This window comes from Pseudonaja textilis, unplaced genomic scaffold, assembly GCF_049901715.1.
Source record: "Pseudonaja textilis isolate UNSWEBS1 unplaced genomic scaffold, rPseTex1.2 PTEXSCF33, whole genome shotgun sequence".
NCBI classification, from domain to species: Eukaryota; Metazoa; Chordata; class Lepidosauria; order Squamata; family Elapidae; genus Pseudonaja; species Pseudonaja textilis.
Window position 1 is genome coordinate 173145 of NW_028262888.1, and position 14410 is coordinate 187554.

Here is a 14410-nt window from a genome sequence, read left to right on the forward strand (position 1 = left end):
GTAACAATGATCTATCTGAGAGGAGGCCACTCACTGAATTTTATCCAGGATCTAGTGGCTTACATAACCACTTCTGAAGGCAATAGATTATCTTGCAGATTATCTTGCATTAGACTGGAAATTATTTTATGTTTTTATCATCCTTAGGGCACAGAATTGGGCCATGTTTCTAACTCAGAGGAAGTAAGCATTAAAGAGAAAGGCCAGGTCAATTTCTTCTACGGATGTTAATAAAAGAAGTGTAATTATTTGTTCTTATTCATCTCAGTAAATAGTTCATTATTAGAATTAAAGAACATGATTTTCCAGTTAAGATATGGAAAAATCTAGAAACAAACTCTACCTGAGTTTCAATACTTGTGACAGAATGAAGAAATAGAACACTCTGTCTTGTGAGTGTCCAGACATATGCTTCGTTCTTATATTTTGACAAAGGTAGAAAAAGTGTTGCTTTGAACTGAGAAAAGTGTTCAGTTAAAGAGATAAGCAATTGCACTTGCATAGACGCTTTCATAGGGAGAAGGGATGCATAAATGGGGCTAATATGCTGGCTGGAAGTTTGTTTGGTATTAAATTTGGATAGCTGGTGAAACAGAATGAATGTTTAGCTCTTAAAGTTTTGCTTATGATAAAGTGACTACAGAAGCATCCCTGAATTAGGGAAGACCACTGAGGAACAAAGGTAGGGAATATTGTGGCCTGGAATATGTCTACTTGGCCCAGCTGGTCCAGAGGAGACATGTCAAACACGTGGCCTCTGGGCTGGATCCAGCCCACCATAGGCCACAGAGTTGGCCCCTGCCGCCCCCAGACCCAGTCATGCTACCCAGTCGGCCGTGATGACCAGACCACACCCACCCTGGCACCCAAAGAGCACATACAAACTCCTGATGCAGCCCACAATGGGATCGAGTTTGAGACCCCTGGTCTAAAGCTAAGAAGCAATAATAGTTTGTGAGGTTGTCAACAGTGTTGGGAGAGATCCAACCCATTGCTTTAGCAAGAAACTCCCTACCATTCTAGACAAGTGGTTATCCAGTTTCTTCTTAAAAGCATCCAGTGATGGAGCACTACAACTTCCACTGATTAATTGTTCTCACTGTTAGTAAATTTCTCCTTAGTTCAATATTGCTTCTCTTTTTGATTAGTTTCCATCCATTGTTTTTTGTCTTCTTTATGGCATCCCCTCAATATTGGAACACTGCTATCATGTCATTCCTAATCCTTCTTTTCACTAGATTCTTGCAACCATTCTTTCACCTTCTTACAGCTTTGCCATCATTTGAATAAAACACTTTGGCTTCTCTGCCAGTGGGTCAACCTCTTCTGCAGCTCTGGAGATCTTCAAAAAGTAAGTAATTCATGGGAAATGGGGTGGGGAGAAGTAAGTGGAATCCTGTATGCTAGCAAAACAGGCTCAGTCTGTGGGGACCTGGCAGGACAGGATGGGGAGTGGGAAGCAATTGTGGGGACCCAGGGGACCATGAGGTATCTTAGTGGATTGGGGGAGGCCTTGGATGCCTGCTCCAGCACTAGGCCCCACATGATCCTCCCCATTCTGAGATACCTCATGTGCCTTTAATGACCTGCACATTTGATTAATAAATGTATTAAGGAAAGCAGGGAGTGATTGTGTTCATTTAACATGATTCAATCAAACAAATCCTTGGGTTATTAATGTAATTGGCTCTATTACATTCGTAACTCAAGGATTATCTGTATAATGAGATTGAGTGAGGGTCTCAGGGAAGTCCTGCCTTAGCACTTGGCCACCATAGATGCCCCCCGCAACATGAGTCCTGTGTCACACCTACCATGAACCACGCCCACCCCAGCCATGCCCCCTGGGCATGCACCATCCCTGGCCCTCTAAGGTCAAACACAATCCTGATGCGGCCTTCAATGAAATCAAGTGACACCCCGATCTACAACATTAGATCATATGCTGTTTATATTCTACCCTGATGATTGGATAATGACTGGAACCCCTTTTGACTTGGTGAGGTTTTCTTTGTTATACCAACTGCACCCTTATCTGTTGCAAGAGGATGTAGCAACATGCTTCACCATTACACTATTACAACATACTTTGCCTGGACTATTTCTAAAACTATTTGGAAATTATAATTAATTCAGGTACGGTGGCCCATTCTTAACTGGTCCTTGGCATTGGGGGAATATTAAACTTACATTGTAAAACAGGCACAGATTACCAGTTCTGTTCCAAATACAATTTTAAATGCACATGTTAACTTATACTGTAAAAGTCTTATATGGCTTGAGGCTTACAAAGGAAAGAAGGAAGGAAGGAAGGAAGGAAGGAAGGAAGGAAGGAAGGAAGGAAGGAAGGAAGGAAGGAGGGAGGGAGGGAGGGAGGGAGGAAGGAAGGAAGGAAGGAAGGAGGAAGGGAGATGGGAGTGAGAAGGAGGGAGGCAGGGAAGGAAAGTTTGGTAAGCACAAATAAGACTACAACAGTGTGATTGTACATTACAATGTGGTTGCTTAGTAATGTTTGTAGATTTCTGCTACATTTATATCTCTTTTTAATTAATTTTTAGTCTCTATGAAATTATGTATTTACTGAACCTGGCATTTTCAGTTTACAATAAATGCAGTTCTCAGGACAAATAATGTGGTAGAATGTTAGGAAAAGTGTCACTTTAATTATAGAGCTTCAACTCTATAATTGACACTAATGTTTAAGTATACATGTTTTAAGGGGAGAAGGATATATGCGGGATAAACTATAAATAATTGTGCATATATTTCTTATTTGAGGAAAAATTGTTGTATACCTAGAATATGCCACTAGGTGTCACTTCAGTATAGTTCTATTTCCATAAACATTACTGTATATAGGAAATCTTCCCCTATCAGCTGAATTACTGCTTCTTAAAAAGCTTTTAGCTTCTCTTTATATTTAGGAAGTTTGCTCTCCTGCTCCTGAGCCTTGACATTAGGAGAGAGACTACCAAACTGAGCTTTATTTCTGACTTCGGAGAATACTGAGGCTTCAGAATATGCTGGAGTCTCACCTCTGGCAGTCCTATTTCCTAAATTTCAAGCATTGACTTGTGCAGAAAACTGATTGTAGTTTTCTAATAGCCCAGGGGAAAACAGTCTATAAATGTTCATGATTTTGTTTTATTTATCATCATTTATTGTGAACAATGATATTGAAAACAGGTACACATATTAAACACAAAGCAGCATCCTCAACTTGATATCTCCTACAATTCCCATCATTTCTATTTAAATGCTCCAGAAGTTGGGAGGGCATTTCTATCTGACAGCTGACTTATAATTTACATGTACTGAAAAGGATTCTTCTGTACAGAGTCTAATTTTGATTGCTGACATCCAAAACTCACAACATTCAGCAATACCAATATTATGGTTGTCCTGAGTCCTCTTTAGTGACCAGGCCTAAAACCTGCTGCAAATTTTGATGGCTTACAGGCATTTTAAGAAAGAAAACCTCTAGGCACCTATTTAATTAATTTTAAATCCTAGCATTGTCAACCTTTTTTGAAGTATGGTACTATCAAAGCCCCGAAAACATTGACATTTCCCAACTCAGCATCACCAATAAGCCCGGTTGAGAATAGCAACATATTGACCCAATCCCAAAGGTGTTTTTTTCAAGAGACAACTGGACTTTCTGGTTTTTCTTTGAAGACATTCAAAGAATGTCCCAAATATGGATTTTGTTGTCTTCAAAAGAGTGGCCTGTGTCTTTTAAATGCAGATGGACTGCTGAATCTAATCCTGATGTGTTTGTTCTGTGTTGTGTCATGCATTTATGAAGTGGCTGTTTCGTTTCCCCAATGTATAGATCTGGCACGTAGCTCACTGCATTATACTGCATATACCACGTTGCTCAATTTTTGTCTGGGTGTTTTATTCTTGGGGTGGACAAGCTTCTGCATTAGTGTATTCTTGGGTTTAAAGTGTGCACGTATGTAATGTTGGCTGAAGATCCTCCTGAGCTTTTCCAAGACACCTACAACATATGGAATGACAATGCAAACTGCATGATCACCAAACCAGTTGTTATACCGGTGGAATCCCACCCCTGTGTTTATCTACTTTGACACTCTGTTTCTCATAGAAGTCAGCCAGATACCCTTGGAAATTTTGCAAGCACAGATGTGAGAGGGAATTATTAGTATTTTATGGGAATCTATAGCTAAAGAGAAGGGGACAAGGTGGCTCAGTGGCTAAGATGCTGAGCTTGTCGATCTGAAAAATCAGCAGTTTGGCGGTTCAAATTCCTAGCACCGCATAATGGAGTGAGCTCCCATTACTTGTCCCAGCTTCTGCCAACCTAGCAGTTTGAAAGCATGTAAAAATGCAAGTAGAAAAGTAGGGACCACTTTGGTGGGAAGGTGCGCCTTCGGCGTTTCGTCATGCCGGCCACATAACCATGGAGATGTCTTTGGACAGTGCTGGCTCTTCGGCTTTGTAACAGAGATGAGCACTGCCCACTAGAGCCGGAAACAACTAGCACATATGTATGAGAGGAACCTTTATCTATAGCTAAAGGGTTCTCAATCACATTGGCATTGGAAATGCATTTAATCTCTGGTTGTAAGAGTTTGCTTTCTGAATAACTATCTCACATGTTTCAATGCATTTCTATTCTGATGTAGGAGAAGAACAGAGAAAGCTAGGGGAGTGGGTTAAGTGTGTCATTAACTTAGAGACACTGCATTTCCCACAAGCATTCCAAGTCCAAGCTTTCCTGAACTCCAGTGGCCCTTATTTAGCACCAATTTAATACTGAACTTTAGTAGATCTGATTCTTATATATAGGCTTGAATAAATCTATGTTGCAACCTTACAAATGATCCTGATTCATTATGCTTGACAATTAGCTGCCCAAATAAAGCTATAAGCTATAGAAGACCCTCACATGACTGTCTGTGGTATGAAATAGTTTTTATATTTAGTTCAGAATTTGCTACACTTGAAGCTCCTGGAATCATCCTGGCTAAAATGATTTGCATCCTACTGATCTTACAAACATTAATTCACTTAATGTTTTGCAAACAAAATTAGTCTGCATAAGTTCTCCTTTCTTATTACCGTTTGGGAAAACAGGTCATGGAACAATGTGAAGCATCTGAATATTCAAAATTCTGCTCATCATTCTTGCTATTCTACTACAAGAACAGTCATCATTTAGTCAGAGAAAGAAAGAGAAGCACATATGATAGAAGAAGGTGCCAGGTTATGGAAATGTACGTATACGCAGAAATGTATGTATATGTAGAAGGTTGTTTTCCTTATCACAAATTGACTATAGCTATCCCAATTTTCAGCGTCTTTCTGTTTGAGGAGTTAAATGCAGATTTCCCATTCCCTGAAATACACTAGAGAAAAACAATGCTGAGAAAGAGATTCGTCTCATCAGCTTCTGAAATATTGTACATCTACTTGCAAAATAGTTTGATAATTGTGGTTTTACTGTTGATATAAAACTGTACTGACAGCATGTATGGAAGTACCTAAGTCTACATACTTCTGTACTTCGAAGACATTTCTGGAGGATAATAAAATAAAAGCTTGTCTCGGGGATGATGATGCAGATTCATGAATATGCATTAAGTTTAAATTATAAATGATTGGTAAGAGTGAAAAACAGAGAAGACTATGAGTTAAAGAAACTTGCTGAATCTATTTTAATGGGATCCAGTATTAAGATCACAATGAGGATTTCTGGCCATGTGATTATAAGCCTTGGGTGGTGGGCTCCTCAATCAAGAGCTTCTAGTATTTTAAGACTGAATTGATGCTCTAGAAAAAAATATGAGGTGACTGTGGCTGGAATCTACAACATTTTTTTGTTTTGTTACTGCTGCCGATTTCTCTCTGTTTGGATGGTCATTGATTACACCATCTGGATTCTCATCATCATCAAAGTTATGCCACATTATGCTTCTTCACTGCTTTTATATTCCTTCCAGGATTCTACCTCTTTTTTAAGCTATAATCTTCCCAATAAGCATCCTTTCTTCAATTCCACAGTTCAGTTATTTTATCTTTGGATGTTTGTTTATGCTTTGGATCCAAATTCTCTGAATAGTGTTGTTTCCATTATCTTGATGTTAACTTATTCTGCAGATAACAGTAGACACAAAGGCTTGCTGTCATAGCCTGACATCCAAGAAACATGATTTTTTTTCATTCCTGTGAGAAAATAATTCTTTTTCTTTACCACTTCCATTTGCCTCAAGGATACATGTTATTGCCTTAATATGTTATTCATTCTTCTTAGCTCTTTCATTATGTGATTGTCTCCTTATTTGCAGAGTCGTGAGATTCTTGCAATATACTTTTTAATTTTTCCAACATTTGATTTGTCTCATTGATTGGGTAAGTAAATGTGCATCTGGGAAAAGTCATTATTAAATATTATCATTAGTTATCTGTTCCTTCCACTGATTTTAGTCTCCATGACAAGATAAAGATGTTGTATGACTCTTCCCTGGGAGGTACCATGTCTCTCTTTTTTTATGGTAAAGAAAAGTACACAACATATATAAAAAGCCTTGTCACAACTTACCTATTTTGATTCCAAATGTTCATTCATGCACTCCATTTGTATAGACTGAGGGTCGGCAACTTGTGGCTCTTTGGACTCTCTCCTGCGGCTCCCTGTCAGATGATCCTACCACTGGCTGGCCCCACCCCTCACCCTCCCCTCACAGTGACTTCTTGCCTGAGAAGGTAAGGGTGATAGCAGTGGATGGAGTCTCATTCTGTATTCCACAGTGGGAGCAAAGCACCCTTCTACTTGCCTCTTCTTCCAGCCTTCCTTAGTGCTGCGCACACCTCAGGGTGGTGAGACTTGCTCTCAACCCTGAGGCACTGGCTGGGCTGGCTGCAGCCGATGCTCTGCATCATAATGGGCTCCAGGAGGAGGAGGGGAAGCCGTTTCCTTCATTATGAAGCATGCTAAGTTTAAGCGAGTAGGCCATGGAGGCGGAGAGAGCAGCAGCATCAGTGTCTCGGGGCAGAGAGAAAGACATGCATATCCCCATATTTCTCTAGCTGCCTCCATGGCCTTATCACTGCTCTTGCAGCGCCTTGCACAGCACGCTTAAATTTAGTGCACTTCACAATGGAGAAAATGATGTTCCCTTCTCCCCCTGGAGCCCATTACAATGCGGAGCATCAGCTGCAGCTGGCCTGGCCAGTGTCTCAGGGCAGTAGTGGGATCCTGCCTGTTCCGCTACCATTTTGGTGATCATGTGTGTGCACATACCTGATGCGCGCATACAACTTTCCACACACCAGCTAAGGCCCGCAAGTGCCAATCAGCTGAGAGGATAAAGAAAAGTGCATGGGCGGGTAGGACGGCCAATCCTGTGCTTTTCTCTTCTTTCTCCTCTCAGCTGATCATCGCAGGCTTTTTTTTTACTACCGGTTCAGCCAAACTGGTAGCAATGTTTGCTACCGGTTCGGCTGAACTAGGCTGAACTGGTAGCATACTACACTGTCTCAGTGTTGAGAACAAGTCACGCATCTCCCCAAAGTGTGCGCAGCACCAACAAGAGGGGAAGAAGAGGCAGGTAGAGGGGTGCTTCGCTCCCAGCCTGGAATATGGAGCAAGTCTGCTGTCGCCCTTCCCTTCTCAGGTCAGGCGAGGAATGAGTGGGAGGGGAGGGTGAAGGATGGGGCCAGCCAGTGGTAGATTCAGCCGACAGGAAGCCACAACAGGGGGATAAAAGAACTTCAATTATCTGGGAACCTGAAATGACTCTTGATTTAAATCATATGGTAAAAAGCACTCAAAGAAGAAGAAGGAACAACATCAGCAAAAAACCAAGATCAAAACCTAACCCTTGCCTGTTTTTGGAAATGGTTCAAGTGGGAACACACACACACATGAGAGAGAGAGAGAGAGAGAGAGAGAAATGAGAGGGAGGGAGATGAGAGGGAGGGAGGGAGAGAGAAAGAGAGATAAGAAAGAAAAAGAGAGGGAGAAAGAAAGATGAGAGAGAGGGAGAAAGAGACAGAGAGAGAGAAAGAGAGAAAAGAGAGATGGAGAGAGAGAGATAGAAAGAGAGATGAGTGAGGGAGAGAGTGAGATGTGTGAGAGAGAAAGAGACAGAAAGAGAGAGAGAGATGAGAGAAAGAGAGAGAGATGAGAGAGAGAGAGATGAGAGAAGGAAAGAGGGAGACATGAGAGGGAGAGAGAGAGAGAGAGAGAGAGAGAGAGACCTGTTTCCTAGAGAGAAAAAAATACTGGAAACCACAAAGCCTGGGTAGTCATGGCGGGGGGGATCATGTGACTGGGTGGGAGTGAGTGACGTCAAATTGGCCATGCCCACTCAGGTTTTGTGGTTCCCGGTGTTTTCTGTGGGAAACGGGTTCAAATGGCTCTTTGAGTGTTTAAGATTGCAGATCCCTGTTATAGACCACTCTCATTGAAAGTCCATTTCATAACAAGCATATTTGTATTCACAATAGTACCCCCTCTCTCTCCCTCCCTCACTCTCTCTCTTTCTCTCTGAATATTAGAAGCCTCTTTCAGTGCATATTTCATTGCTATCCAATTAATCTCTTACACTGAAACCTGAAAAGCATCCGTAATACGCATCTACTGTTATGGCAACCTGAGGATGTCACTGCCCAAGAGCCCAGTACAGTTTCCTTTGGCCCCCTGCCTTGCTTTCCATGAATGCAGTATCAAGAAGAGTAGCTACAGCCTCATCCACTACCAATTTGTGTGGAGTAATGGTAACAGAGGAATGTATTATGCCCTTGTTCCTGAGAGATAGAAAAGTCAGGGAGAAAAGGAGGAAGTTCTAAACATTATGACTTTCAACCAAAGCTGGCAAGGGTCTATCTTAGTATACCATATAGTGGGCATAAAACAACAGTGAAGCAGACTGGAAGCTGTCAGCTGTCTGTTAAAAAAAACACTAGGAAAATATAATGATTAGAAAAAAGAGATGATGAAAGAAAGTGGTTGGAGGGGTGCTCTTGATAGGAATTTTGGAATTATTGAAGAGTTTATGGAATTGTGCCATGGCAAAAAAATGAGAAGGCAGAGCTGGATTAAGGAAGTTTGGGAGAAAAAGAAAGAGAGAAGCAGACAAAAAGTAAACATGACAATAGTGGGAAAGAAAAAGGAAGTAATAAATTGTCAGGAAGAAACAAGAACATCTAAGCTGGGGTGGCACAGAAATATATTGACTCAGTGGTAGTTAAAAAGTAATTGACCAGATTGTCACAGAGAGTACCATCATTAAGAAAGCACCAACACCCAGGACCAGGGTAATCTGGTTGAAACTCAGGTTGAAGAAGGACTTCCTGGAGTGAGGACAGGAGAGGAAGATTCCTACCTTCTTTTTTTAATTATTTATTTATTTATATATAAACACTTTGAATAAGTGTATTGTCCGGGCATACCATTTTACAAAAGAAAAGAAGAAGAAGAAAAGAAACAGCAACATATGCTAATAACAATAGTAGTAGGACAACAGAATGATTTAACCATATTTATAATTATGTTAGCTTAATTGTAATCCTATTGATTATATTAGCATACTTATAGTTATAAACAAAGTTCATGTTTAATTTATGCACAGCAATATTCTTTTTTCATCTAATTTCTACCTCTTCTCTCTAACCACTGATAAAATCTATTCCATGTTAAATAATACTCTGTATCTCCTTTTATTTTCAATGTCAATCTATCCATCTCTGCACAATCCAATATTTTCTGAATTATATTTTCATCTAATGGGATGTTCTCATTTTTCTAGCATTGTATAAATATAATTCTGGCTGCTGCCAATAAATGTAAAATTAAATATATAGTCCCTTTATCATCGCTTTCTGGTATTATACCTAACAAAAATATTTCTGGTTTCAAATCTATATGCTATTTGATCATCTTTTCCAACCATGTGTGTATTTTCGTCCAATGTTTTCTTGCTTTCATACATGTCCACCACATATGATAATAAGTACCTGGGGTCTGGTTACACTTCCAACATTTGGAGGACATGTTGTTGAATATTTTTGCTAATCTTGCTAGTGGCAAGTGCCACCTATAAAACATTTTATATAGATTTCCCTTATCTGCAGTAGCCAGTTTGTCAGTTTGTAGTTTCTGTCTCAAAAATTTTGCCATTTATCTAGTTCTATAGTATAGCCAAAGTTTTTTGCCCATATTATTATTGTTTCTTTAACTTGTTCATCTTCCATTTTAAAGCTTATTAAATAATTATATATTTTTACCAGTTTTTCATCTGTCCCTAATAACATCTTATCAAGTGTTGTTGGTTCTTTATAAAAAAAACCCATGTTTTTGCATCTTTCTCGTATCTCGATTGTATTTGCAAGTGTGGCCACCAAGCTAAGTCAACCCTTTGATTTTGTAATTCCTGTCTAGTTTTAAGTTCTCCATTCTCATTTAGAATATCCAATTAATAAGATTTGGCTGTATCAATGCTTCCATTGTAGAAAGCCAGGCTGGTATTTTCCTATAATTTTGTAATTTGATTTTTTCCCATACCAAGATTAAACCATTCCTTACATAATGTCTTTGAAAATATCTATGTACTGTACTCCTTCTATACCACAGGAAACATGCCATCCTAATTGAAGATCATGTCCCACTAGTAATAATCTTCTATGCCTCAAATTTATCCATTCTTTTACCCATATAAGTACAGGTGCCTGACAGTACAGCTCCCAATCTGGTAGCCCAACACCCCTCCCCTTGCCTTTAGACTCCTGTAACATTTTCAATTTTATTCTTGCTTTTTCCCCCCTTGTCAGATATAGTTCAAAATTGTTAGTTGAATTCTTCAAAATACCTTTTCTCTAGTTTTACTGGTATTGTTTGAAATAAGAAAAGTAACTTCGATAATATATTCATTTTTATAGTAGATATTCTCCTTATCATTTTTTTTATTAAGAAATTTTTATTTTTTTACGACAGAAATATACAAACAAAATATAAAAAACATGAAACCATCTTTCAGTTATATACATACAGTGTGTCAGTTGGTTATAATCTTTTTTGCTATCCTTTTTTTTTTTGCCATTACTCACAAGTCATATAAAATCTCACATTGTCAATCTACCATGATCATCGATAGTTGTAAATTCTTCCATTTCTCCAAATCCAACTTAATTTGTTGCATTAATTTTATGTATTTGTTTCTGCTGGAGTTTGGAGGACAGAAAGAAAGACTTTTGCTGCTTTCCTTGCAGCCAAAAGCAGAAGAAAGAAGCGGAAAGAAGCAACCTGGTGGCCAGGCAAGGCACGTGAGACGAGTGGGGCAAGTTCCCCCCCTCTCATCTTTCCCTCTCCCCTCACTACCTCGTGTTGTTCGCAATGCAAGCGACGCAAGCCTTGTATTCCTGCGGGCCATGTGGGCAGCGCAGCCTAGGGGTTCCCACGCAGCCTGCATTAATTGCTTTGGGGGGGGGGGTGACATTTCTCTGTGGACCAAAATTTTCTCACGGACCACCTGTGGTCCCCAGCCCACTGGTGTAGAAGATGCCTTCTTCCCTGTTTTGGTTAAATTTGAGGTACTTGACATCTCAACAGCTAATATGGATTCCTTCTTTCTCTTCTTTCCTCTATTTGTAAGCTAGCAACAGGTACATCCAACTAACCCTACTAATAGCCAAGAGCAAACCAGTGCCAGTGGCACCCTAATACTTCAATATCCCATGTATCACATAAGAAAGGGGGAAAAAACACATTGCAAATCTAATGCCCTCCAATTCAAGTTCAATCAGTCTTCAATATCTCAGTATCTCAGTATTTCAGTGTCAGAATCAATTAAGTTAACAATCCACAAGGCCCCCTGAAACCCTAGTCTTTGATTTTTCAATATTCCAATAGTTCACCGGAGCAATCCACACTAGCCATATTTTATAAGAAGAGAATTAGAAAGTAAAAAAGGGAAAGAGGAAAAATATTCATCCTTAAAAATGCCTTTTATGCTGTCTTATCTTCTATCAATTAATATTCATAATCTACAAGGCCCACTGATAGCAGTCCTCAGCTCTTAAAACTCTAATGTTCCAAAATGTCAAGCTAAACCCAAGATCTTCTTCCCACATTCTCAAAATAAATATCTATCTTTCCACTTTTTCTGTCCGTCCGCCAAAAGTATTTATAATCCACAGAAATTCAAAAGCAGTTCTTTTCTGTAACTGCCACCTATCTTGCTTTTCCCACAATTATTTCCAAACTAAAATTAATCTTTATTTCTAGACAACAGGTGCAGTAGTCCTCAAAACAAAGTATTTTCAATCTCTTGTTTAGCTTAACAGTTCCAAAATATTTCTTTTATATATTATCTTTGGCCAGTAGGTGGCATCCTTACTTTCTTTTCCTTTTCCACTATGAGTTTAGAAGTCAAAGAAGAGGGGTGGAAATGACTTTCACTTAATATAGCCAAAAACATAGGAAAAATAGCTCAGTAGAGGTACTTATTATCTATATCCATATCTTAGATTGCACTTGTTAAAATACTCAGTCCAGTCTTTCTCTTCCTGTTTTAAAAATAGTTATAGTTTAGTTCTTTCAATTCCAGTGGATGTGTAATCAGTTCAAAACTTTCACTTGCTGCTTTCCATTGGAGGGGGAAAAACAATTCCCTCCCTCCTTATCTCCAGAGTCTCCCTTCTTCTCAAAAATACTTTTGATTAATTTAGCTTAATTCTGGGTAGAAATTAGGCAATCCTTACCCAGATAAAGTAGATTGTTTCCCTTTCTACTTCCTACTTTCATCAGCCTTGTAAGAGTGTACTGAGAAAACAGGAAAAAAGTTAAGGAATGGATATTGGTACAAAATTGCAAAAATGTAATGGGATGTGTGCTAGTTATTTTATTTTATTTTTTGTTTTAAATATGATTTTAGATTGTGTAAGTCGCCATGGGTGAATAGGCGGCAATATAAATTAAATAAATAAATAAATAGAAAACTAGTTTGTTTGGATAGGTGCAGATTAAAGGCAGAAAGAAGACATGGGAAGGAAGGAGGCCTAGGATATCAGAATATAGAGATAGCTCTGCTGACTACAAATAGGAATGACCAATTTGAAAATCCGATGGAATCATAAAAACGGTCTGGCAACAAATCCACGTATTTATCTTGTTCCAACATCTACATGAAGATCTAGGAGGACACAAATGAGGTTTCCTATACTTTTCCTCTAATGTGGCATATGCTATAATCTTGCCAGCAATACCCCTCTGGATTCTACATAAGACATATGAGACAAATCTTACATAAAATAATTGATGAATACAAATTTGAAATCAGGACTCAAAACAACAACAAGATAGTAACAATGGATTTCAGATTCTTAGAACACTAAGACTATTTGGAAAAATGGACTTCACTAAACAGCATAGAGATGGTTTTGGAAAAATGGACATCATTTACAACACCATTGGGTGATATATACCTAAACTCACAAACATTAAAAGATTTCAGCAATATCAGAGGGTCTCAACAAACACAATAGATTTTTAACAAAGTACAATTGTTAATTGATCAGTTAGCAATAACAATAGCACTTGGACTTATAGTTGAAACTTGAAAAATTAGAATATTGTGCAAAAGTTCATTTATTTCAGTAATGCAACTTAAAAGGTGAAACTAATATATGAGATAGACTCATTACATTCAAAGCAAGATAGTTCAAGCCGTGATTTGTCATAATTGTGATGATGATGGTTTATAGCTCACGAAAGCCCCAAATACACAATCTTAGAAAATCTCAGAATATTACATGCAATCAATAAAACAAGGATTGTACAGAGAACAAATATTGGACTTCTGAAACGTATAAGCATGCATATGTACTCAATACTTGGTTTGGGCCCCTTTGGCAGCAATTACTGTCTCAATGCGGCGTGGCATGGAAGCTATCAGCCTGTGGCACTGCTGAAGTGTTATGGAAGACCAGGATGCTTCAAAAGCGGCCTTCAGCTCTTCTGCATTGTTCAGTCTCATGTCTCTCATCTTTCTCTTGGCAATACCCCATGGATTCTCTATGGGGTTCAGGTCAGGCGAGTTTGCTGGCCAATCAAGCACAGTAATCCCACAGTCATTGAACCAGGATTTGGTGCTTTTGGAAGTGTGGGCAGGTATCAAGTCCTGCTGGAAAATGAAGTCAGCATCCCCATAAAGTTCGTCTGCGGAAGAAAGCATGAAGTGCTCCAAAATCTGCTGCCTTTTCTTCGCCATCATCAGGGTGGACAAGCTCACCAATGGATTGCCAGCGATGCCCTCTGGCAGCTGTGAGCAGGGTGCATCCCACCACTGCACTTAGACTTACATATCTTCATAGTGCTCTTTTACAGTGCTTTTTACAGCCCTTTCTAAGCATTTTACAGAGTCAGCACATTTCCCTCAACAAT